This window comes from Sus scrofa, chromosome 1 (genome assembly GCF_054392235.1).
Source record: "Sus scrofa isolate SSC_HxYL_T2T_F1_AM1 chromosome 1, Sscrofa_HxYL_maternal_Yorkshire_Landrace_v2.0, whole genome shotgun sequence".
Classification (NCBI taxonomy): Eukaryota; Metazoa; Chordata; class Mammalia; order Artiodactyla; family Suidae; genus Sus; species Sus scrofa.
Genome location: NC_139383.1, coordinates 169,284,444 through 169,310,705, shown reverse-complemented (window position 1 = coordinate 169,310,705; position 26,262 = coordinate 169,284,444). Strand labels below are relative to the sequence as shown.

General features: G+C 47.4%; 1 protein-coding gene and 1 long non-coding RNA gene across 3 annotated transcripts in view; both read right to left on the bottom strand.

The window, feature by feature from the left end:
* BCL2 (BCL2 apoptosis regulator) overlaps window positions 1-26,262 on the bottom strand; it is a 181,784-nt gene that overhangs the window by 11,301 nt on the left and 144,221 nt on the right. The window lies entirely within an intron of this gene.
* LOC146406838 (uncharacterized) lies at window positions 776-8,534 on the bottom strand. The gene is made up of 2 exons (XR_014841223.1): window positions 5,769-8,534; window positions 776-4,281 (listed from the first exon to the last, which is right to left on the bottom strand). It is a non-coding gene; the product is annotated as an uncharacterized LOC146406838 (long non-coding RNA).

The window sequence follows — 26,262 nt, the reverse complement described above, 5'->3', positions numbered from 1 at the left end:
CCATTACCTTCCCTGCCCAGGACACTGCTATGATTTCCCATTGGAGCTCTCTGCCTGTAGTCTCACGCCCAACCCTTCAATCTCCTCTCCCTGTTGCAGCCAGAATGATCTATTCAGAATCAAGTCTGTTATCTCCATGCTTAAGTCCAAACTCTTGACATCCTAGGCTCCAGATGCCCTGCTTCAACCTAGCTTCCTGCTCAGTTCTGTCGCTCATAAGTCCATTTTGGTTCATTCAGGAATTTCAGTGCAATCATGTTCTGCAGGCAGCTTTTTCCTAGCCCCTGGGCTGAGCTAAATAATCCTCAGCTAGTCCCTGTTCACTGTGTTATCTGAAGATCATCTGTTTACAGGTCTGTCTTTATCTATTAGAACCTGGAGGTGCAAGGACCATATAGTTTATTTGTCTTTGGATCCTTGGAGCATGTGTCTCTCACTTATTAGGTACTCAGCAAATGTTTGTGGAACTGAAATACACTGATTTCTTTTACTATAAAATAGTTCTTCCAAACACACCATGATACATGATTTTTTCTTTTTAATTTTATGATGGCTCCCACAGTACATGGAAGTTCCCGGGCTAGGGAATGAATCCAAGCTACAGCTGAGGCAACACTGGATCCTTTAACCTTCCTGTGCCAGGCCAGGATTAATTGAACCCATGCCTCTGCAGCAACCTGAGCTGCTGCAGTCGGATTCTTAATCCACTGTGCCACAATGGGAACTTCAATAGATGATATTTTTTAAAAGAAGTCTGTCCAAAGGGAATAAATGATTGGCTTAAACAAATCCATGCCTTTTTTTTTTTTTTTTTTTCCCAGACTCTACTGTCTTCCTGGTGAGGAACTGACATTCAGCCAGTTCTTGGCCGTCAGTGCTGGATCTGACTGGTCATCATCTGTGCCATGTTGGTGGTTAATCATTTTGAACAGCAGGCCCACCCATACGCCCTGTGAGTCTCCAAGGGAGGGATAAGCTGTGGGGTATTTTTCAGACTCACCGGGCCCTTTATCCCTCTGTCAGGGAGATTCCTACCGGGTTATAAAGACGGAGACTGCTGCCTGGAGATACAAAAGCAATAAGCTTAGGCATTGACCAGAGAGGCAGCGGTGGTGCCCTGTTGTATAGGGCAGGAGAGGTGATCAAAGGCCTCCAGCCGCTCCTGGACATTCATGGGAACATAAGGACCACCAGTGATCACTAGTCTTGGATTCCAGCAAGGGTGTGACACTCATTCCCAATAAGTACTATCTAGGGTTTCTCCAACGGCACACAGCAACTGCAGTGCAACCACTGGGAGAAGAGGGAGTGTGGAGAGATTGAGAAAAAAGGAAGTGGAGGGGAGAAGGCGGACACACACAGAGGGCTCTCCTGAAGCCCGGGAGGCAGTGACTCTCTGGACACCAGCCGTGGCAGAGATCAAAAGGGGAAGCAGGCGGCTGGGCCGCCAAGAGTGGTGGCCAGCGGAGCACACGCGAGGAAGTGAGGACTTTTTTTTCCTACCTGAATAAAGCAGCTGGTAAGGAAGTGACTCCATTTCCCCCCTTATCATTGGCCCGGCAGGATTTCCTCTGCAGCCACTTTGTGCTGAATGAGTCTGGAGGGTTCCGTCTGGAGAACTGAGCCACTTTGGGTGACTGCTAACCTCTGTCTCCTGTGGCTCTTTCTCCCCCCTCCCTTCCCCACCTTTACTCCCAAAATATTGATTCCGGGTTTGGGGGAAAAGGAAAGAGAAAAAAAGAAAAAAAAGGCTCCAACCCTGGAGTGTCTCGCTGAAGGACACACAGCTGCAGGGCCTACGGGTCGTGAAGAGGCGCGAGTGAGTGTGAGAAGCAGGATGGCCTGCAGGGCTGCCTCCCAAGCCATGGCCCGGGGATGGGGCTTGATCTTGCAGGGGCTCTGGCCCAGGAGGAGGGGCTAGTTGAATCACAGGCCAAGGACGTAAAGTGAAACCTAATCTAAGTGTCATCTGGATGTAACCAGAAACCTGCTAGAGAAATGGCAGGAGATGAAAAACCCAAACAAAACAAAAAAACACAACTTGCCCGCCTACGGCAGCGGGTCCAGGGAAGTTTGGGTGTATTTTGTGATGCAAATTGAGCTGAGGATGCAAATCAGGTGGGGAGGGGGTGGGCCTCTGGAGCTTGGGAGGGCAGAAAAATGAGAACCCCAACGGTTCCTTCCTTTTCTCCTCCGCAGTTTGAAACTAATTTGCAAAGGCGTCTGTTGCTCTGGGGACCCTGTGGCCACTGAGCCAGGTCAAAGGCCGCTGGTCCTGTCCACCTGCTGGAGGAGACCTGAGCCAGAGGCAGCCAGCACAGGCAGGATCTGGGCAGTTCTGCTAGTCTAACTGCCCCCCGCCCCCCGGGCTGGGGTGGGCGCTGCGACCCCGAGGGAAGCTCAGTGACAGATCTTTAGTCCTTGCACTAGCTATGCAAATACTACAGGGAGTGGGGACTTGGCCACCTGTAGCTTAGGTCCCTCCTGCCAGGAGGCGAGAACAGTCCAGAACTTCAAAAGACGTCTGTGGAAATGGTGCAAAGCAATGCATCTACAGCAAAATGTGCTAAAAAAAATAAACAAATAATTGTGCCATGTGGTTCATCAGGTTCCTACAATAAACCAAAACAACACAGAAGAAAGGCCAGATCTCTACGAGACCTCGAAATCTCATCTTTGACTTGCTGATTCATTCAGGAACCAAACATTTTTTATATGGTGCTGAGGAGTTTCAAAGCTAAAATACTATGCAGGCCTGCGCTGTCAGAACTGCGGTGTGAGCCTCTCGTGTACTTGCTGCAGCTTTCGACAGCAGGAGAGTTCTCTCAGCATGTTCCAGGCACTGTGTATGTATATGTGTGTAGATGCATTTACCCTGCAGGGCTCTGGGGAGCAGCACGGGCACCGATGCCAATGCCGCTGTCCTTGTTTGAACAGTGCCTTCTATGGGACCTCACAGGCACAGAGGCCTCAGTGAACTGCCTTGCAGTGTTTTGGCTTTAAAACAAAGTTACTTCATTTTTCTTCCTGACCTTCCTCATTCTACTACCTTCTTTTGGCTAATGCATCCTGCATTTTCTGGCGCTTGGCCTTTTCTTGCTTTGAGCCTGGGCTATTTTCATCGTTGGGGGGGGGGAATAATCACTTTACAATATTTTGTTGGTCAAGAATGTACATCGAGCAAAAAAAGTGCAATTATTATGACTCAACAATAAAAAGACAAATAGTCCAATTAAAGAACAGACAAAGATTTGAATAGACGTTTCGTCAAAGAAGATATACACATGGCCAATAAACTCAAGAAAAGACAGCCTCATCAGTCATTAGGGAAGTGCAAATCAGAACCACAATGAGATATCATTTTACACCCACTAGCATGGCTACAAAGTAAAAAGTGGACAATAGCAAGAGTTGATGAGGAGGAAGAGAAATTGGAGACCCTACACAGTGCTGGTGGGAATAGAAAATAGTACAGCCTCTGTGGAAAACAGTGGTGGTTCCTCAAAGAGCTGAACCCCAAGAGTGACCCAGCAATTCCGCTCCTAGATATATTCCCAAGGTAACTGAAAATGTATGTCCACCCAAAAACTGATACACAAATAGTCACATCAGCATTATCCGTAACAGCCCAAAGGGGAAATGACCCACCTGTCTATCAGCTCATGAAGAGATAAACAAAAGGGGATACCATCCACACAATGGAAGATTATTCAGCCACAGAAAGAAATGAAGCACTGACACCAACTACAACATGGATGAATCTTGAAAATATTATGCTGAGTGAAAGAAGCCAGGCATAAGTTGTCACATATTGTATGATACCATTGCTATGAAATGTCCAAAATAGATAAATGTATAGGGACCGAAGTAGATTAGGGATTTCGAGGGGGTTGGGGAGAGAGAACAGAAAGAGACTGCTAAAGGGTATGGGACTTTTTTTGGTTTCAGAGTGATCAAAAAAATTCTAGAACTAGAGAACAGTGATGGTTGCACTACCATTTGAATAAAAATACTAAAAACCAATAAACCAATCACTTTGAATTTTAAGGTACATCAATTTTTCTTAAAAATATTATACTTTTGGAGTTCCCGTAGTGGCGCAGTGGTTAACGAATCCGACTAGGAACCATGAGGTTGCGGGTTCCGTCCCTGCCCTTGCTCAGTGGGTTAACGATCCGGCGTTGCCGTGAGCTGTGGTGTAGGTTGCAGACGCGGCTCGGATCCCGCGTTGCTGTGGCTCTGGCGAAGGCCGGTGGCTACAGCTCCGATTCAACCCCTAGCCTGGGAACCTCCATATGCCGCGGGAGCGGCCCAAGAAATAGCAACAACAACAACAACAGCAACAACAACAACAACAACAACAAATTATACTTTTTACACTACATAAAGAAGTGGACTGAACTATGCCACATGGAATTTAACAGAAGGACTCACTTGTTCTCAACCCATGCTCACAAGTGTGGCCCCCTGGCCAGTGTCCAGACCTGCCTGTAAGTGAGCATGAACCTGATCACTGTGCCCTTGGTGGCAGGTGCGTGCGCCCCCTGTGGGTCGCTGTCTGGACTGAGCCTGCAGTGCTCTGCTGTGCCTGCCATGTGGCCTGTGAATGCAGAGCACAGCCAGGGTACCTACCCGCTCCTGCTCTTTGGTGCTGCAAGAATTAATTCATGAAAATATGCCAAGAATGGGAACTGAAAGCAGATGCTGCTGAGTCCTGCGCTTGGCCTAAATGCTGTCATCAGGCACCGCTGCTGGGGGGCAGGGGGTGAAAGGGGGTCCTTCATTTATCAAATGTGGAGGCCCAGAGTTGGGGGCTGAATGTCTGATTCTCACTTGTTTAAATCAGCAAGTGTTGACTGAAGTTGGTGGTGGCGCAAAGTACAAAGGACCCGCATTTCCTAATAGGAACTTTCGGAAAGTGGCCTTGGATCTGAAGCAGATGTGTCAGAGTGAAAAGTGCAAAAGGGAATGAGTTGCATGGGTGCCATCCTTAGCAGGGCAGAGCCCGCCAGCTTCAGCCAGGCCTGCCCTGACACTTGCTTTCAGGACTGGTTAAGAACTCAGCATGTGGGAGTTCCCACTGTGGTACAGTGGGTTAAGAATCTGATGGCAGTGGACTGGGTCACTGTGGAAGCATGGGTTCAGTCCCTGGCCCAGCAAAGTGGGTTAAAGGATCCTTCATTACCACAGTTGTGGTGTTGATGGCAGCTGAAGCTCAGATTCAATCCCTGGCCCAGGAACTTCCATATGCTGTGGGTAAAAAAGAAAAGAAAAGAAACCATCATGGGTGTCTTTTCTTGAAGCTCCACCACTGCACTGACTCCAGGGCCCTTGCCTTGATGTTAGAATCAGACATCAGGAGTTCCATTGTGGCTCAGCCATAATGAACCTGACTAGTGTCCATGAGGACTGAGGTTCGATCCCTGTCCTCACTCAGTGGGTTAAGGATCCAGTGTTGCCATGAGTTGTGGTGTAGGTCATAGACGTGGCTTGGGTCCCGTGTTGCTGTGGCTGTGGTGTAGGCCAGTGGCTGTAGCTCCGATTTGACTCCTAGCCTGGTAAATTCCATATGCTGTGGGCGGGGCCCTAAAAGCAAAAAAAAAAAAAAAAAAAAAAAAAATCAGCCATCAGACACCTGCCCAGGACCAGGACCAGATCTCCCCAAACCCCCTCCCCATGGTGCTGGTTCTGGCATTCTCAGTCTGCAGCAAGTGAGTCGAAAACTCTGCTTAAAACTTCCAGGATTCAAACACCCTGTTGAAAAGCACCCTGGGAGATAACAGGCTGTACCCTGGTCCCTGTGCCCTAGTTCTGCAGCCCTGTAAGTCACTGAATGATGGTCAGAATGACAAGGGGATCCTTCAAGCAGAGCAGCTCACGGGGGAAGCCTCTCCCGCACCCCACAGACCTGTCTGCCTCTCAGTAAAAGAAGAGCAAGCAGGCCCCAGATGCTCGGGGAAGAGGGGCGGCCATGGTGGTGAACAAACAGCTCAGTGGGCTCCATATGGGAGTGCTAGGGAAAATCTGCTTTCATTTTGTAGTTTATGATTTAGTTCAGCTCACCTGCAAAGACTCAACATGAATAAAAACAGATGCATTTCAAGGCACACTGCCTGGCTCTTTGACAACCCTCTTCCTTCCGCATCAGTCTTCCTGTGTCCAGGGAAGAGAGCAGACCTCTCCATCACAAGAAAATGCAGAGTCTCCTCTGCGGCCACAGCTGTGAGGGTGGGGACGTGCATACCCCGGCAAGGTCAGCGCTGTGGTTCTGAATTTAGGGTCATTAATGCAGGGACGCACATATGCTGGCGTAGCCACTCATTTAATAGATGTTTACTGTGGAGGACTTGTGACAGTGGGTGCTCTCTGTGGCCAGACAGTTCAGGGCCTTATACACAAACAGAGACAGAGGCAGAGAAAGAGAGAGAGCCAGGGATGGACAGAGATAGACAGAGGGAAGGAGGCAGACAGAGAGAGGCAGAGACAGAGACTCACAGGGAGAGACAAAGAGACAGGAGACAGAAACAAAAAAAGAGGGAAACAAAGTCACAAAGAGAAGAGACAAAGTTACAGAGAAAGAGAGACAGAGAGATGGAGAGAGACTCACAGGGAAAGAAAGAGAGGGACACAGAGAGAGATCCGAAAGTCATCTTGGATGGGCTTCAAGTGAGAGGAGGGGCTGAAACTTTTCCATCAGCACAGCAGGGGGACAGCTGATCCCACACCAGGTCACCCTCCTGAAGTGAGGCGAGCCCACCGTGGACACCGGCAAGGTGGGAATAGGACGTGTACACCCTGAACAAGGACTGTCAGTGTCGTTAGCTGTGGGCACTGAGAGGGAGAGGCCGTGCCCATGGAGCTCGTCTTCCAAGGCCACCGGCCACCCCTCATCACATGCTCAGACATGTCTGAGGCTGGCAGCATGGAGCCTGCGGGACCTGCCTGCAGAAGGGCGCAGGCATCTGCTGGCTGGGCCCAGGATGGGCTCTGAACCACACCCTGGGCCAAACTCCACCAGTTCCTTCCAGCCCAGAACTTTGCAAGCGGCCCTGGCAGGTCAGAGGTCAATGCCTGCACGTGGTGGGCCTCACATCTCCTGCCACCGCTGAAGCCATGGAACGGGGCAGCTGAACTGCAAGATGCAGGCTTGCACCTAACACCTGCTCTGTGCCCAGCACTATGCTCAGCACTGCAGGGGCGCAGGGGACCTGGCATCTGTGTGACAATCAGCTCCTCCCACCCAATACAATCAGCTCCTCCTTACCCAAAGAGGGGACTCAGCAAACCCTCTCCCAGCGGGATGACTCGGAGACAGCAGTGTCCCATTGGATGCAAATAGTGTTCTTCCCTAAGGTCATAAGGAGAAGTTCAAGTTTGGGCTGACGAAGCCTCCAGGTGGGACTCTGGGTCTCGAAGATTATTTCCAACCAGGTAGTCCCTCGGCCAAATGCATAAATCTTGGATCCATGTGCCACATGCTTTTCACAGTAAAATTGCTGCAAACACTATATGGCTCTGGCTAGCACTGCATGGCACCTTTTCACAAGTGTGGCCCTATTTCCTCCTGCTTTGCTCTCTCCTTTGGACATGACTGAGGCCAGAAAGCAACCACAGTCAAACCACTTATCCAGGTTTTTTTATTTCATGCCTACTTCTGGGATGAAGAAGAAGTAGCCATTGTACCAAGCCCATGAGGTGGCTCTTATAAACAACATTACACAGGTGAAACGGGTCAGAGAGGTTATACAATTTGCTCAAGATCACACAGCTTGTTGTGGCATGGCTGTAGTTTGAACTATGAGACTCTTAGGTCTGGGCTTTTTCAACTCACATTGCTTCTCCTGCTGGAGATAGAAAAGAAGAAGATGCTGGCTTTGAGGAGACAAGCAGTAAATATGAGAAGTTCAATAGAAAGTTCTGATGGGTGATGGGGAGGACTTGAAAAATGCATTAAGAGTCTTTGAGATGGGCTAGAGGGGCCGAGGTTAGCTAGGAGCCGAGCCTGAAGAACTCTGCATAAGGGAGGAAAAGAGCAGCCAGTGTTTCAGGGCACGGGCTTCAGGTCGGGATTATGGCCTCCAGTGCAGGTAGACTTGTGTGTGCAGGTGCGGGGTGAGCGGAGGGAGCAGGGCTGCATTCACTGAAGAAGTCCCCCGTGACCAGGGAGAAAGCACACATCCCAATCCCCCACTAGCCCTGGCAGCTCCCGGTGGCTCTACAGTCTGGCTCCCCCGGGAATACGTGCTTCCTGGCATCCCTCACTTTGTGGTTTGGCCCTGGTGGCTGCTCTTGCACACGTCACCCCAGGAGTATTTAAAAATGATGTGTGGGAGTTCCTGTTATGGCTCAGCGGTAATGACCCCAACTAGTATCCATGAGGACACAGGTTCGATCCCTGGCCTCAATCAGTGGGTTAAGGATCCGGCGTTGCCATGAGCTGTGGTGTAGATCGAAGATGCGGCTCAGATCTGGCGTTGCTGTGGCTGTGGCTGTGGCCAGCAGCTGTAGCTCCTATTCGACCCCTAGCCTGGGAACTTCTATATGCTGTGGGTGCGGCCCTAAAAAGACAAAAAAAAAAAAAAAAAAAAAAAAAAAAAAAAGATGTGTGGATGGAGGAGTGAATCCCCAAGGAGGAATTCTTTCCACAGTATCCGAAAGAGCCCTCCTACTCCCAGGGCTGCCTCACCAGGACTTCTGGGACATCAAGGAGAACATTGCCTCACATCCCCAAAACTAATCCAGTTTGAGGCCTCTTTAGGATATTAAGGCAGGGGACTCTAAAGCCTCCACGGGCGAGGGGGTGCTGACCCTCCCAAGGGCCCTGTTCAAGGATCCAGGCTGAATTAAATTGTGTCCGCAGCAGCCCCCACCTCAGGGCAGAGCGGGAGGCCGGCGGCCCAGCCACCCCGGCCAGGCCCGGCCTGAGAGCCCACGTGTGATCCAGACGTCACCCACTGTCTCATGACTAGTAACAGTTTTCTCTGCTGACTTCAACTTGGACATCTTTCATAACTTAACAAAGCCAGAGACCTTTCAATTCCTAGGAACCTGCCCACGGAGCTTTTTACAAAACCTATCTTCTTGCCGGGGTGTTTAATCCTTTAATGTTTGGTTTGTTTCTGAAAGGTTGAAAGTTTTGGGGGTGAGTTTGAGACTGCCCCGGCCAGGCCAAGCTTCGACAGAAGGGCTTTTTGTTTTTGTTTTTGTTTTTTTAACCTTTTCAGGAGTGGCAGCTGAGAGAGAGCATGTTCAGGGCAAGGGGTCTAACACATCCAACTACAGATGAACAAGTGAGGGCGGCATTGCTCGTGCCCGAGGTGGCTCTGAACTCAGCCCACTCAGAGCAGAGAGGGCCTGACACCCTGCTGGGTGTGTTGATGGGGGGATTCGGAAGAGATTCAGGGCCTGGGTGATCCTCCGAGCCTCACCACCTGGCTGCCTGACTCCACGGAACCCCAATAGGACACCTCTCTTCTACCCCAGAGCCCTTTCCCCCGAAATTCCCTTTCTGTTTTTCTCCTTGGCCCTGGTCTTTGGCATTGCTTTCCTGTTCTCGTGTTGTATCAGCTGAAGTTCATCCCTTAGTTCCAAATGTTTTTGTTCCTGGTGTCCCTTTGTCTGGCTGTGTCCGGAACAGGCCTGCTCTGAGTTTCCTGGGAGACAGTGACCTCGCACCCTCTCGGATGTGGGATGTGTAGAGGGCTGCTTGTGGGCTACTTGGAACAAGGGAGGTCTCTGCAGCCATGGGAAGGGCTGTGTGTGCCCCTCTGGCCCTCTTCCTGGTGAAACAACCCTGGTCCTGGGCCCGAGTGGACCTGAGACTTGCAGGAGATGGTGAAGTGTCACGACCATTGGACCATGGCAGCCCCAGAGGGCCAGGTGCTCCATCCTGGCTGGGGTCTGAGCCAGCTGCTGGCTCTACAGTCCTCTGTTAACCCTTGCAGGGTTAAATACTGGCAGGGTGGTGATGGGAAGGGATTCGTGTTGGATAAATGGGCAGACCAAACACCTCTAATAGCGTGTTTTCTTGGTGCATTTTCAACTCTGCCACATTCTTGAGATTCTTACGTCTTACAATTTTATGTGCTCTTCATTTCCGTTTGAACCTGAAACATCATTTAAATGTCTTTTGAGGTAATCCTAACCCACTAAAACAACCCCCAAAACTGAAAAAAAAAAAAAAAGGATTATTCCACCCGTACCTGGAGGGTTTCTGATCCCGGGTGTAAGATCATGACTGATGATTACAGATTCAAATAGGTAAGTTTTACTACTTGGTACATCAGTTGGAAAAGGTCATTTTATTAAGGGTCATTTTAAATGTTAAAAATTATAATTTTACCGCATCATGTCTTATAAGACTTTTTCTACAAACTTCCAGATATAAAATAAGTCCTGGGATATAATATCCAGCACGGTGACTAATAATACTGTATTGCATATTTGAACATTGTTAAAACAGTAGTTCTTAAACGTTCTCATCACTAGAAAAAGAAAAAAAAAAAACGATAACTATGTGTGGTGATGGATGTATTTTTTTTTTTTTTTCTTTTTTGGTTGCACCCTGGCATATGGAAGTTCCTGTGCCAGGGATTGAATCTGAGCCGGAGATGCGAACTATGCCACAGCTTCAGCAACACTGGATCCTTAACCCGCTGTGCCCAGCTGCTGGATCATTAACACATAGTGCCACGGCAGGAATTCCGGATACATTAATAGACATTGTGGCGTTTTTTTTTTTTTTGTTTTTTTGCTGCACCCACAGCATGCGGAAGATCCTGGACCAGGGATTCAACACACGTCAGAGTAGTGACCTGAGCCACAGCAGTGACAACACTGGATCCTTAACCCACTGACCCACCAGGGAGTTCCTTGGTGATTTACTTGCAAAATATACATATATTGAAGCACTGTTGGACACCAGAAATGATTATAACATTTTATGTCAACCATATCAATTAAAAATATAAAATCTCACTGCCATCCAGTCTTTCAGACCTTTAATGAAAAAGTAAGAAATTCCAAGGCAGGTGTCTGAGCAGAGCTATGCCTCGGCTCAGAAGCCCATCATGCTGCCACTACCCCAGGCTTAGGGCCTCTCCCTGCCATCAAAGGAATCACCTCTCCAAGTTTCAAAGGCTTCACTTTTGACAGGAAGAGAAAGGCCCCACCTGTCCTCGGAGGGTCCTTTCGGGTTCTAAGTTTCATTAACTTGAAGATCTTGGGATTCTACTTTGTGTTTGTGCATTATAAGAAAGAAGGAAAAGGTTTACATGATTGGGAGACTGGGAGAAACAGTCCACTAGGGCCTTCTTGTTTCTCATCAAAAGTCCTAGAGTTGCCATTCCATCTATTCTGGGTGCAATGGAGGCCCGAATCCTAGAGCTGGTTTTACTGGAGGAAACTAGTAGCAATTGGCCTTATTAATAGAGCCGCTAAGAATACACCTGACATTCTAGGCACAACAGAAACTAATGGCCAAACCTTCAAGGCCCTAGACATGAGACTGACAGGCAGGGTTCCCAAAGTTCCAACTATCCACTCCTGCGTAGGACGCCATGCAATAGCTATTAGGACTATAGTTCTAATGGAATGAAAGATGTATCTCAATAATGTGAGAATGGTTTTGTGAAAAAATAAGAGCCGCTTTCCCTGGATGTGTCCTGCTTATCATTCATAAATAACACTCATTAATGGTAACTTTTGATGATGTATTCATACATCAACCATGTGTTTTGTTTTGTTTTTTTTTTTAATCTCTTTTCTGTGAATAGTAGAACCATAGGGTAATCAAGGTTACCGTGTTATTCCTTTCTGGCCCCTCCAGCTCTTCTGGGATCTCTCAGAGCACCCCTTGAACTGAACATCTCTTCCTTCAGTCTTTCCCAGAATGCCTCCCCACCCTCCACTCCCGACCCAAGAAATTACAGAGAAAATGTATTCAGTTATTCTCAGGTTATCATGCTGTAGAAAATTTGTTTTTCAATCCGCACGATTGTTGAACTGCCTTTTTTTTTTTTTTTTTTTTTTTTTTTTTTTTCTATTTCAGATAACTCCAAACTGGTTTGGTTCCATGACATCAACCTTGGCATGTATGAAGAACAAGGAATGAAGACTTTGCCTTGTTTGGAACCAAAGGAGCAGAATCTCCACTTTCTCTCTCTTTGCCGTTTTTATTAAGACAGTATTTTCTTTCCCCTTTTAGCTGGATGATGTATACTTTTAACATTCCAGGGGAAAAGTGTCAGTGATATGCAAGTCATAATAAAAGAAAATCAAAAGAAATGCAATTACCAGGGACAGGGAACTTCATCATTTTTAGGATGAAAGGCCCAGAGGAAAATCTAATTTTAAAAATTACCGGCACCATATAAAGGAGAAGAGAATACACAGATAGATTTATTATTTTAAAGAGTAACTTAATCCTTTATCTTTCTGGCTTTTGGGCTTTTCTCCTTATTTCTGAGGGCCAAAAATTATCATTTGGCAATGGATAAGGAATAAACCTCACACCATCACAATGTGACACTAGGAAGTGGCAGTCCTCTGGTCGCTGGTTTGCTGGCTGGAACACAGTAGGACACCAAAAGCATTATTAAATAAAGAGTGAATGCACATTGAGGATGAAATCCTGCCTCTTTCCTTTTAATATAAAGGTACCTATTAAAAGTGAAAATGAATATTTGCAGGGCAGTTGATCAAGTTCTTCCTTATCTATCAATTGGTTCGATCCTCCCAACAACCCATAGATAAGTCATGACTCTTGTCACCCCCACATTCCTGATGACCAAGAATTAACCAAGAGTTACCTAACTCTTCCAAGGACACGTGGTTAATCAATGATGGAACCAGGACTCAAACCCAGAATTCTGACATAAAACTTCTCGCCTGTCCACCCTCTCACACATCTTCCCTGAAATGAAGTTACGACTCCCAGCTAAATGGGCTTGCACAGAGCCAAGATGTCGTAGGCTGAATATGGCCATGCTTGCTTATTTATAAAAGCTCCATCTCTTTGAAAAAGTTAAAATTATGAGAGAAAAAAACCTAAGCTCATTTATATCATAAATGTTGGCTGACATTAGGGGTTTTGACGTGTGTTTTTGAGTTGCTATTTTAACCCAGTGAGACTTAAATTCCGCCACCCTCAACCCATATTAAGAGAAATTGGAATCATTTGTATATTTAGAGTGAGAGTCCAAATAATACTGCAATAACACAGCCTCCCTTTAAAAGCCCTTTCTTGATGGAATCTCTGATTTTCGTTTCAGGCATGAAAAATAACACTGTTATTATAGTGGCCTGGCTGAGGGTTAGCAGTTAAGGAAGGAAGGAGAGGCCACTAATAACACTGATTTCTAACCCTTTATCTAGTTTTTGGTTGGAATTAAGTACAGTGTTTAACTCTATGGCTCTCTTCAGTAAAGGTTCTCTTGACATAGGTTTTGAGATTCGGGGAGATAAGCTTCCTTTGTCCAGATGCGATTTTTTCCCCACTTTGCTTGAGTCAGCCTGAAAATGAAAGAAATGGAGGTCTGAGAAAGACTGCTAAGGGGTCTCTTCTTCGTTAAGAGTGGATCTCACAGAAAACAGTCTGCTCTTACCTTCGATCAGTAGTGGTGGGTCCATTAGGGCCCAGAGAAAAACAGGAAAGTCACTTCTCTATCCATCATGCATCACAATGATTTTTCTTCTTTTATTGCTATGTATATCTACTCTTTTTTCCCTTCCTCTTAATTTCCCACCTTAATGTGCCATTTCTTTTCATCCCTCTTAATTTGCCATCCTTTCGCTTTCTCCTAGCATTTGTCCTTGCTCCCATCAATCTTCTCTCAAGACACAGTTTCCCTATGCTGTGAAACCATCGTTACCGAGCCTTTCCTGAACCCCCGGCGCTAGGCACAAATTCTAGAACCAGACTCTGTTCAGCCTTCTAGTGAGCTGCTTTAGTCTGATACACCAACCATCTCCACATGGAGATAAAGACATAGATTTAGGTGGGATTCCTAAAAACGCTGAAGCCTAGTGAACACGTATTGGAGAACTTCCGGCAGTAAAAGTTCTAGATTTTACATTGGAGGGCAACATAAAATCTGCTGCTAAGGTAGGAGTTATCCGGGTTGCGAGAATGGAGATGAATTCTCCAACCTCCACTTGGCGGCTCCTGTCATAACCCTCTAATTTGACAGGCAACACTGCTCTTCAAAGAATCCAAAGCCATGTCTCCCCCGAGAAGGCAAATGGGCCTCTTTCATCCTGACTGCACTGAGCTCTCATGGTGGCTTCAGCAAAGGACTTGAGAAGAAGTCGTCTTGGTTTCCTCCTCTGTAATGCAATCAGGGACATTCCCTGCTTCTCTTTCGCCTCTCTAATTGCTCAAAGGGAATTTTCCCTCTTGTACTCTTCTCTAAATTAGCCTAATAGATGGGTCAAATTAATCTGTTCAGACTTCCCCCCAAAATTCCCTTCCCCACACCTACACTGTCTGCTGTAATCTAAGCTCCTTCCCCCTGTGTCTTCCCTCCCACCCACCATACCCATTCCCACCCCCACCTGACTAACCATCCATCCTGCATTATTTACGGGGCATCAACTCTGTGACAGCACAACCTCAGTTCTGGGGGGGACCCAAGAGAGAATCACACCTGTTCCTCTCCCTTTGGTTGGAGACAAATATGTGGGAAGCCAGGAGGGGGCGATATAAGAAGGAAGGCCCTAAGTGGCAGAAGGTGTGGCACAGACACAGCAGGGTTCGGAGAAGGACCATCAGGGTGGCCCATAGCGAGAGAGGGGCTGGGCTGAGAGTAAGAGCACAGCTGGAGGGGGAGGGGGAGGAGGAGGGGGAGAGGTAGACAGGGGGATGGCCTGGCTGCATGGCTTTCCAAACAAAATCCCATGGAAAAGATTACTGAAAGGAACATCAGAGCCTCTTACCTTTCTGTAGGCCCTACCCACTTTCTCATCCTTCCCAGTCATGTGGATACATGCTAATTTCCTTGGCAGCCTTGGACAAAGCTCTTAACGTGATTTGAGTGCCTTAGAGATTAGCACGATTATAAATATAAACGTTCAAACACAAGCAAGTTGAAACCAAATGCCCCTCAAACACTGGCTCTCTGTGATATGAAGGTTTTCAGAGGTTGCAGGGAGCCCTGGGGTAAATGAGCTAGAAAACAGGGTGAAATGGGCTCACGGGCGAATTTGCGAGGCCAGGCTCCTACCCAGGAGGAAGACAGTCAGTATCATCCACAAAAGCTGGCAGCTTAGCTTTGACAAGCCGAGAAATACTAGTTCAGAACTTTAAGCAGGGGCCTTGGGTAGGAGATACTGAGGCGCTGATCTAAACAGATGGTCTTTACTCAACAGCCAACCTGCAAAACATACCTTTTGGGCTCTAACCACTTTGCAGAGCTTATGAGAGACACCTTAACAAACAGTTATAAATAGCCATCAAGGAGTTTGTTTATTTAGCCAAGAGAAAACAGTGTTCAAGATTTTTAAAAACATGCATTTGACACCAAAGAGATGTAACTGTTATGGGCGCAGGAACACAACACACCAGACCGAGCCTGGTGTTTTGATGTGGTCACTATTTGCTAAGCAGAGCTGCCTCTTGGCAACACTTTGTGTGCCCAATTCTAGCTACTTGAAAATTTAAAAACATACCTCTTTCAAGAAATTCAAAAATTAAGGATTTTTTTAAAATTAATTGGTCAAAATTTCCCCCAAAGTTAGTCCAAAGGCCTGAGCTTTTACTGTCAAATCAAGTGAGGGCAGAAGAGATTGTGGTGACTGAACCTTCTCCTTAAACTTCTAGCATTTGTGCATGGGCTTTTGTCAACCTAACCAACCAGCTCATCTAGAGAGTGCTACTCCTAAATGTTCTTACTATATAGTAATAAAGTGAATATTCCCAGGAGGCAAAAAGATAATAACTGGTGTGCCTCCTGCAGCATCAACTAGCGTAGAGGCTCCTTATTGGAATATGTAATCACATGGGTTTAGCTGAGGCTGTAAGATCCCCCCAGTATATCAGGATGGTGGGTAGTCAGGATAATGCCTCATCATGTCTTCAATTTCAGTATTTTCTACCACGTATTTGAGCACGGCTCCTTCAGCAGCGGATATAGGAGGTGAGCATACCCATGTAACGTCACCTCTGAATTGGTGTCTGATTTGCCTGCACTAAGATCTGCTGCCTGCCCACTCTCTGTCACCTGAGAAACTATTTCACTTGGCCTCTGCTTCTGTTGTTCCACTTTCCTCCCCTCCAGAAGGCAGCTTGATGAAGAAGACAGAGCACAAATTGTAGAAAAAGACAGATCTGGGCTTGAACCTAAAAACCGTGCACATTCCCAGCTGTGTCGGTGGGCTGGATGAGTTAGTTGTTCTCCTTTCCCTGGAATCCTTAAACCTACCACGTGGTAGATGAGGTCTTCCACGTCTCTGAGCCTCTGTGTCTTAATTCATAATTTGTGGAAACTGAAACTCTAGTTCTAGAGCTGTCATCAGAATAAATGACTTCTGTGAAGCATTCAGCACAGGGACTGGCATTCAGTAATTGTGATTCCCTTCCACTTATCTTTCAATTTAACTGTCAGAGATCTCAATTTCCCTTTCCTTTCAAGGAGGTGACAGCAAATGCATATATGAAAAGAGCAGTGTGAAAAGTTTGAAGCTGGTAAGTTCTTTTTGCAGGATTTGTGGTTTTTGATTTGAGGATCTAATTTCCTAACGTCATTGGTCAAGGTAAGTTCCTAAAAAAAACAATTCAAACTAGACGCGATATCTTTGAGCAATCAGATACAAGCCTGGAAGAGATTTGGAGTCATAAAAGCCATTCTCCAAGACCTCAGTACAGAAAGGCCAGTCTGTCCTCAGCAGGAAGGGATTTTCAACGCAACAGAAAGAACATCTGACCTTGTACTAAGCCATGAGCTCCACACCTGGAATGCTCTATGAAAGCTGACTACTCCAAAAAGCCAATGGCAGGTCCAGAGGGAGACAGGCAGCTGACATGTCAAAGGGAGAGGAGCCTTCCCTAAGACTATAACATCTAAAAATCAGGTGCGCCCCTGGAAAGGGGAAGCCTGAATGCAGATGCTGCAGATATTCGTGAACTCTTAGTGGTACAGAAAGGATAAAAATCACTTATTCATCACATACTTGAATCTTCCAACTCTGGGCTACTGAAGTTAAGGCACAAAGTTTAGTTTAGGGACAAAGATGATGCCCTATTATTCCACACAAAGGCATAGATTAATGGAAATGGCCACATGTCTCCCCAAGGAGTAGAAACCTCATGCCCTCCCTGACTTCAGCGACAACCTTGCTAAGGGGCGTTTAGGCTGATGGCTCATAAATCTTTTATGAGCCTCCAATCCTAACTTTGAATCAAATATATCCAGTATAACTCAGGTGCTTCAAACCCAACACACCCCCAAAGGGAACACATAAAGCTTTCCCCAAATCTGCCTCTAAAAACCCAACCAGCAGCCTTGACAGCCTACAACATAGCCGGAAAGACACAAGTGATCTCAACTTCTTCCCTACCCACCAACACGCCATCACTGCCTTCTCTATGGATGGCTCCTCTTTCCAGTCAGTGCTGCAGCTCCCTTAACCCCACTGCGCTGCTGCTGATCTTCCCAACTCACAGGGACCTTCAGCCTGCCCTTGGCACCCCTTCGAGGGGGTGCCTCTTAAACAACAAAGCAATTGCATCCTTCTCTCTCATTCCAGTGCCCTGAGTGGTTTCCTGTTGTCCACAGGGTGAACTGGCCCCAACCCACATTTCCAGCCCTACCTCTCCCCATGCTCACCCCACGCCTTAAACTCCATGTCCTATTGGCAGCATCGGCCTGGAACCTCATACCTCCAGCTGATCCCAGCTCACACACCCTCCTCGTGCCTCTCAGGACTCTGCTCAAACACCATCTCATCTGCAAAGCCTTTCTTGGCCAAGCCCTGTCACCTCCCCATCACACTCCTTTCTTGCTCTGCCCATCTCTGCCTGCTGTTGAGCTCTCTGCTACACATCTGCCTCTTCTCCTCAAGGGCAGCACCTGTATCTCATCCATCTGTGTCTTCCCAGGTTCCAACAGTGCCTGGCACGGGGTAGAAGTATGTAAGCATTTATGGGATGAATACATACATAAACTGAAATCAAAACAATTTAAACTCAATCCATAAAGAGAGGGCTTTGCTCATGGAAGATGGACTCATTATCTACTGTAGGAATCTCAGGACTGTCTGGGGCTGGGGCAGAAGCGTGGCTTTTAGTAGATTTCCGAGTCTACTATGTCAGAGCCTTTAGAACTTGGCAGAGATGTCTAATCCCTTTGAGCCTCAGTTTGTGCATCTATAAAATCAGGGGAATGACATCGGCTACAATGGCTGGAGTGAGAATGCTGTGAGATAACATATAAAGATCCTTCAGAGGGGGTGCTGTGGGAAGGAGCAGATAACAGCACTCTCTCCATCCATCAACAGAACTGAACTGAACACAGACCCTGACTGGCTCTGTTCTGGGGCCTGGGGGAAACAGCAGGGGCAGAGCAAACCTTCTGCCTCAAGGAATGGGTGGCCAACTTGAAGAGGCAAAATATCCTCATTGGAAAGGTTGAGAAACCATACAGAAAGTCAGTATCAGATGAGTCCGGAAGCCAGACACAATTCATGAGTCAGGTTGCTGTGGGATGTGTGGTGCACGGAGCTGGGGAGCCACCTCTGGGGCTCTGACGGTGAGGAGAGACACTGGTGGAAGAGGAAGGTCTCAGAGAGCCAACCTGCTGGGATGGAAGCTGCAGGGCTCCCTGGAGTCTAGGAGAGGGGATGGCTCAGAGATTGAGTTTGTCACCTGTAGGTTCAGCATTCTGCTCTCTGCTGCCCCCTATTGGCGTGGAGAGAGAGGACGAGGATAGTGGCTGAGATGCAGAGAGGGAAAGGCGTGTAGGTGAGGGGGGAGACGAGAAATGGGGGCAGGCAGTGGGAAAGAGAGGAGGGCTTGCCTGGGTCACCTGGAACCCTCTCCTTCTTTCTATCCCTAGTGTGCTTGTCACACTCTCTCTCTTCTGCCCACCCCCCTCCAATGTTCTCTTTGCACCTCCCAGGCTCATCACCTGAGTTCTTCCAGGACCCCAATGTGGACCACTGGTGTGACCAAGGTAAGAAGCACTTGGCCTTCTTGGAGTTCCTGTTCTCACTGCTTGCCTTGCCCAAGGGTATTCCCCAAGTAAGACCAGAAACCATTTTGGCCCCGAATGAAGTCTGTTGAGGGGAAAAATAAAAGGCTGAGGGGGCAGAAGACAGGAAGGGACAAAGAAGCGAAGGGAGCAAGAGTTAACACAAAGCCTCCCTCCAGCAGCCGGGGATTGTCCCTTGGGGGGAAAATTGCAAATACTTTCCCATCCACCTCAGCCCAGTGGTTTCAACCTACAGAATAAGACGGGGCTTCAGGACTTAGAACACTGGCTTGCGGGGCCAGATACATCTTCACTGGGAGGGCTTCGTGGGATGTTCAATAGAAACCCCAGCGGAGAAGGGACAACAAAAATGTCTCCAGACCTTGCCACTGTCCCCTGGGAGGCAAACTCAGCCCTGCGGAGATGCCCTGCCTTAGAACATCAGTAAGCTCTACCCAAATGCCCGGAGCTGGGTCTCCCCCACCTTGCCCAGACCTGAGCATGTCCACCTGACACTCAGAAATGTAGGCTTCTTTCCAAGGCCTGGGAATCCCTTTCCAAGTCCTAATTCTTTTTGCGGGAGGCGGGGTGGTGGTGGTGGAGGGGCTCTGCTGTTCTGTTCAGTAACTGCAAACCAGTGGACTTCATAACCTCAATGGGCTCTGTGCCCAGAGCCCCGATTTCCCCATTTCTTGGGCCACCAGAGATGCAGGTCAAAGCGTTTGCCCAGAAGCAGCTCCAGGCTGGAGGAGTAAACCACGGGGTCTCTTTCTTCCATTCTTCTCCACCTTCTGTCCTCTGAGCTGGCTGCTCAGTGAGAAAAAGGCACAGCAACAACTCAAGCCAGGGGCCACCCTCCTTCACATTGTAGACAGCGATCCTGGAGCTAAATAAGAAAGCTTTCGTACAAATCAACAATTAAGTTACTCATGGGTCTGACAGGTTTTTTTTTTTTTTTTTTTTTTTTTCCCCCCTGAGAAATTAAGAAACTGATTGGGGTTAGGTGTCCTCTATCTAGAAAAACCAAGATGCAAGAAGATGGGTTAGGGGCCAAGTCCCTCTATGTTTTAAGCAGTGAAACTGGATCCTGGAGAAGGAAAATGCCAGCCAGGGTGGAAGCTGGGACCAGACAGCTCACGATGCCTTGTCCTAAGCAGAAGCTCCAACACTGCCCTCCATCCAACACGGTACCAGGAGAGCAGACCGGGGGCCCTCAGAGTGTCACCGGTATGTCTGTATCTCACGAGATGGCTTATCTCATGGAAACCCTTCGCCTGGGGTTACTTCATAAAATGACACAAGAGGCAACTGAACAGAGTCTCCGGGGAAGGGGGAGCTACCTGTTGCTCCAAGACACCATTTTCAGTGAAAATTAGTATTAGCTCTTTCTGACTTTAACCTTGAACTCCAGTTGGCTTTATTTTCTTTCACTTATTATAATTATAACCCCATGCACTGCGTAAAGGTCACACCTGTGTTTATACGTCATATGTCATCAAAATACCATGAAGGGAACACTATGTGGTCTCTATCAGAAGATCAAAAAAAAAAAAAAAAAAAAAAAAAAAAAAAGAAGAGCAGCAGCAGGCAGGCCCTGCTCCCATGTCATGTGGGGGTGGCTCGAACCTCCTCAAACACAGAGATGGGCCAGGCCCACCATGACTACCGGGGTGGGTTTCCAGGCCAAGTACACACTGTTTATTGACAGAGAGACAAACAGACACCTGCCTGGTTTCAGGGTGACCAGGGAGTTTCCAGTCTGGATATGAGAAAACTTTTACACTGTACCCAAACATTCTTTTTTCTTTCTTTTTTTTTTTAAAGCCAAAATTAGAAAGAAAACAAACATACACGGGGCTCAACGTAGCAGGAAAAAGAAACTCAGAAGTCAAGATATTTCATAAGAAAAGCTCCCACTGGGTCTTCACTCACCTGGCCTAGAGACTAGTGTTCCTGTGACAGAGGTGGGAAGGGGCCATGGCCCCCAGAGGCCTGGGAGGCTAGCTGTCCTCAGACCAGTGCCCTGGGGGGAAGGCCCTCCTGGTTCCCACGCTGCAGGAGTGGACTGCAAAGATGCTGGGAGAGTGAGAAAGGCCGAGACTGCCTGGAGGAGTATCTCCCTTGTCTAAACCAACGGTGCCTCTAGGTGCAATTAATAAGTAACTGCCAAGAGCAGCTTCTCAGCGGAGGCTCTGAGCACTGCCCCACTCTGCCAACGCAGAAACAACCTGATACTGTTTACCTGGCCGCCCAGTGACCCGGCATTTTGCTAATTAGCATAGTCCCTCAGAGCCCAGCATTGAGACTGGCTGTCACACGCTCTCCTACATTCCAGGCCTCAGTCTGTGCCGGGGCCCTCTGAGCCCCTCAGGCAGCCTGCCAGCCGGTCCCAAGAGCAGCAAGATCTGCCTTCCTCTGGGGGCCCTTCCCCCTGTGGCCATATGGGATGGAAGCCTGTTCTAGCCCCAGAATCCAAAGTCTACTGCCATTTTCAAGAAGGCATCCTCAGAAGAGGTGTGTGGGAAAAGAGGCCTTTTTTTGCTTGAAAATCACCTTGCATTGTACTGACTTGAAAACAGGTTGGTCAGCTTCCATTAAGCCAGGTTGTTGTAACTGGACCTGGTAGTGTCCATTAACACACAACATGCCAATAGTGTTTTTATAGAGCTGCCAGTCACCATGCAGGAACTGGTGACTCGTTCGTTCACGTGAGAATCATCAGTTTACAAAAGATACTGGAGAAATTAATGATTTAAAGTGATGTGAATATAGGTTTATACTCAGGTTATCTACTTTTTAAAAAAGTATCTCAAGGAATTTCTGTTGTGGCTCAGTGGGTTAAGAACCTGACTAGCATCCATGAGGACTTGCATTTGATCCCTGGTCTCACTCAGTGGGTTAAGGATCTGGTGTTGCCATGAGCTATGGAGTAGATTTCAGATGCAGCTCGGATCACACATTGCTGTGGCTCTGGCATAGGTCAGCAGCTACAGCTCCGATTGGACCCCTAGCCTGGGAACCTCCATATGCTGCAGATGCAGCCCTAAAAAGTCCAAACAAACAAACAAAAAAAAGTACCTCAATTGGGCTTTTTTCTCCCAATCGTGGAGTGAAAATCAAGTTATCCTCCCTCTGGCCATCTCTAGCTCCTGCTCTAAAGAGAGCTGGGATCATGCTTAAGCAAACCAGAGGGAGGGCTGGACAAGAGATTTTTCACCCAAATCACAAAAACACAACTGAAAGAGAACTATTCTTAAGAAAGACTCATGTACCATAAAAGGGGAATTTCCAGAAGCTCTGATATTAGCAATTCGCTCTTCCATTCCCTTCCTCTCTAGTTTCAAGATGAGATGATGACAAAAAGACTGACTTGTCAGAAAAAAAAAAAAAAAAACCATGAAACTCTGTATACAAACGTGTAAACTGACACAGTTTACACTTGCGGGAATTTCCACACCTGTTCTGAGCTGCCATGAAGAGGAAGAAAGAGAGAGAAAGCAAAGGAGACCTTTGCCCCCATTCACCCACATTCAGACATAATCACGAATCCTGTTTTCTTACTTAAAAAGAAATACCACTAAGTATTGAACACATAGTTTATTTTTCTGTGGGGCAAAAATAGTTTTTTTCCAAAGTAAAAGTTCTGAAATGGATTTTTTTTTTTTTTTTTTTTTTTTAGAAGCAGGGATAACTGGGAATTCTCTCAAAACTAGTGCAAGTATGGATGTTTCTCCTTTCACTTTCCATTTTTACATATGCATTTAAGGCCAACATGCACTGGCTAATTTCAGTAGAATGTTCCAGAGTGAGGGGAAACACTCCATCTCAAGGGATGAGTGGACATTTATTGAGCATTCACTTTTTATAGGGCCTGGGGTATTCGGTACTGTGGGAGAATCATATTCAGGAAATAGAAGGAAAAAAAAATCCAATCAAATAGGGAAATACGCCAAACAAAAATGGACATCAAGATAAAAAAAAAAAACCACATATGAAAACACAGACGCATGCACATAACCAGCTGTAGTTTCTATAAGCTGGGCTGAATCTGTTCACCTTGCAAAGATTTCCCGTACAGCCTGGGACTGCCCACATAGATGTCTGAGTTTCTATTGGCCAACTCTTAATGTTTGTAAATTCCTTTAAATAGAGTCATTTTACATCATGTCCCCCTTTTTTTCCCTAAACTCGAGCCATTTTATTATTTTTAAAATTTCCATGGAGGTATAATCTACCTAGAACAAAATGAACCTGCTCTTTGTGTACAGTTTGATGAATCTTGACAGAAGCAAACACCCCTGGAGCCCACTCCCCTATCAAGATATGGAACATTTCCATCCTTCCAGAAAGATCCCTTGAAGCCACTTGGTTTTTACAATGATTTGCATCTGAATGTTTTAGCATGGAGATGATCAGAGCCAAATGTGTGGGAAGCAAGCCTCATCATCAATCATCCACTGCAAACACAGGTTGTGAAGGTTTGAAGATGGTGCGTGAGCCTGCACAGACTCGCCTGCACGGGTGCTTTTATTCAATGCCAAGGGGCTTTTCAGGGACAAACACATGGGCCCCTCTCAGCAGCACTGCTGGCAACTTGACCATGCAACTAAGACCGAGTGGGTTTCTTTTCTGGTTTTGTTCTTCAGGCATCAGGGTTTACATGTTTAGAAAGAGGGAAGTTGAGGCGGGATAGTCAAATCGACCATATTCTCAAAGGGGCAAACGCTCTCTGATGAGGAGGCTTCAACCACAGCTCAGAGCACGCCTTTCCAAAATTCTATTGCAACATCGAAAGAGGACTTCACATGACCACGCAAATTGGACATTTTCTTCACATTTCCTGTTTCCCAAATTTCCGAGGAGACCTTCAGGGAATGTCTGGCCCAGAGTTACCCATTCAGGGTGAGGGACATCGGCTCCACTTTGCTGTGATGTTGACCTACTGGCAAAGGGGGAGGGGCGGGGCTGCGAGGGAAAACAAGGCCAAAAGAGCTTCCTTAGGGGTGGAGCTGGGGGGAACCCCTGCTCCAGTGAACCACAATTTTGGCAGAGGGGCCAGGAGCAGAGACCCAGTGGAACAGGAGCGGCACCTCTGGACTCCTGGCTTCTCGTGGAAGGTTGGGCCTCTCCATGGACACTTGAATTGCACATCGTCAAAGCAAAAACATAATGAAAAAAGTCCCCTGAGAGGATGTAGGAAGCAGTTTTTTAAAAATCACTTTTCCAAGATGGTACCCTGAGGTAATCCTTTCTTAAATCTTCCAGCAATCAAAACAATGTGGTTACAAAAGTTTACAACTTTAAAACCTTTCAAAGGTCAACTCCCTGCCTCACACCCTCTCACATTAAGAGCATAACGGATATTTTGAGTCACACATATTGTTCTTTGTTCATTTGCATTTGGTGAAATCCCTCCTTTGGACCAATTTAGTAAGCAGTGCCTCGGCCCCCCTCGGTGATTGTTCTCTTGTCTTCTCTCTAGTGTGTGTGTGTGTGTGTGTGTGTGTGTGTGTGTGTGTGTGTGTGTGAAAAGTTTAGACTCCCCACGGATAAAACAAAGGTGCGGCCTTTGTCATTTAAGCTTTCTTTTTGCTCAGATGGTTTTTTCCATTTTGCTTGGGATGGAATTCCTTCTTCTTCACCACAAACTAAGCCCTTCAAGGCTCGGCTGAAGTTCATGTACTCTACGATGCTCCTGGACCCCCTTTCCTCGGCCCCTCCCTTCCTGACCTTTTGCTGAACAGACATTCTTCTCCCCTATTTCAGGCTCAGAGGGTCTGGTACCCACTGCTAGACTGTGTTATTGAAGACCTTAAGAGTTCCTGTGCCAATTACAAAGCAAAGCTGTAAGAGAAAGAGGGGCTAAATGGAAAATCAAACCCCAGCACCCACTGCTCCAGGGCAGAGGTTCCCACTGATGAGGATTCTCACCTCCAAATACAAGGATGGCAGAGAGCTCCCAGACCTGGACCCATTCCCCCCACCCAGTGCACCATGCACGCCAGTCGTCACGGGAGGCCTGAGTGCTTTATAGGCTGCCTGCTCACTCCCCGGCTGCATGTGTAAGCCAACGGTGCTGGCTTTTAGAAACATATTTCTTTTTCTATGACTAATTTAAAAGTGACTCATGCTCAGCTCCAGCAGCTGGTCCATGTGACCCGCAGGGCCGGTTGAGTGTATCTATAGATGTGTAAACCAAAGCAGTTCTTAGAACACAGATTTCCCCCCCTCCCACGTGCTGTTTATTTCCCTCCACTTCACAGGGACCGGGTGATGACACAGATGAGCCGCCCTGGAGACTGCCTTCTCCTTACCCCAGCCTGGAATGGGCCCATCCGGAGGAAATGAAGGCTGCCATCCAACAGGAGAACATAAAAGACCGGAGGAGGAAAGAGACAGGAGAACAAGCTAATCGACCTCTTCGGATGAAGAAATTATGAGAAAAGCCCCTAAAAACCTAGTGCGCTGAGGATGCATCCAAACAGACACAGGTCTGAGTTCTGTCTCATCCTGTGACATAGAGATTCAGACCCAGAGGAGATGGGATCACGCCCTCACCACCTCCAAACAACCCGCACTTCATTTTGAAAGCAGAAAAACATTCCTGGCATCTGCTGTGATTGGACCGGACAACTCGCATATATTAAAGTGTTTTAATTTCTGCAGCCGGTCTGCACCCCTCCGTCACTGGAGGATATGCGAGGCCCGGCTCGGGGACCCTACGGCTGCAGGAGGGACGTCGTCGGGTGACACAGCTGCCAAGTGCGCCAGATAGTGTTTCCTACCTCCCTCTCACTTCCTTTTTTCTATTAAACCAAATCTAAACACTCTGTGTGTGAAGTCTGTGTGAAGTCTGGGCTCTCTCGCTTTATTTTTTGTCACTGTTAACTGTGCCATTTCTCCCTGGCCACATCCTGGGGGTGTCTTCCTTGCCCCTGCAGTGAGAGAATCACCCCCACCCCAGGGCTTCAGGCATTCCCTCCGGACACCCCAGCACCCTTTAGCACCCTCCAGTGCTCCACCCCTCCGGTGCCTCGTTACTTCCATCACCCATCATCTTAAGACTCAGCTCATCCCA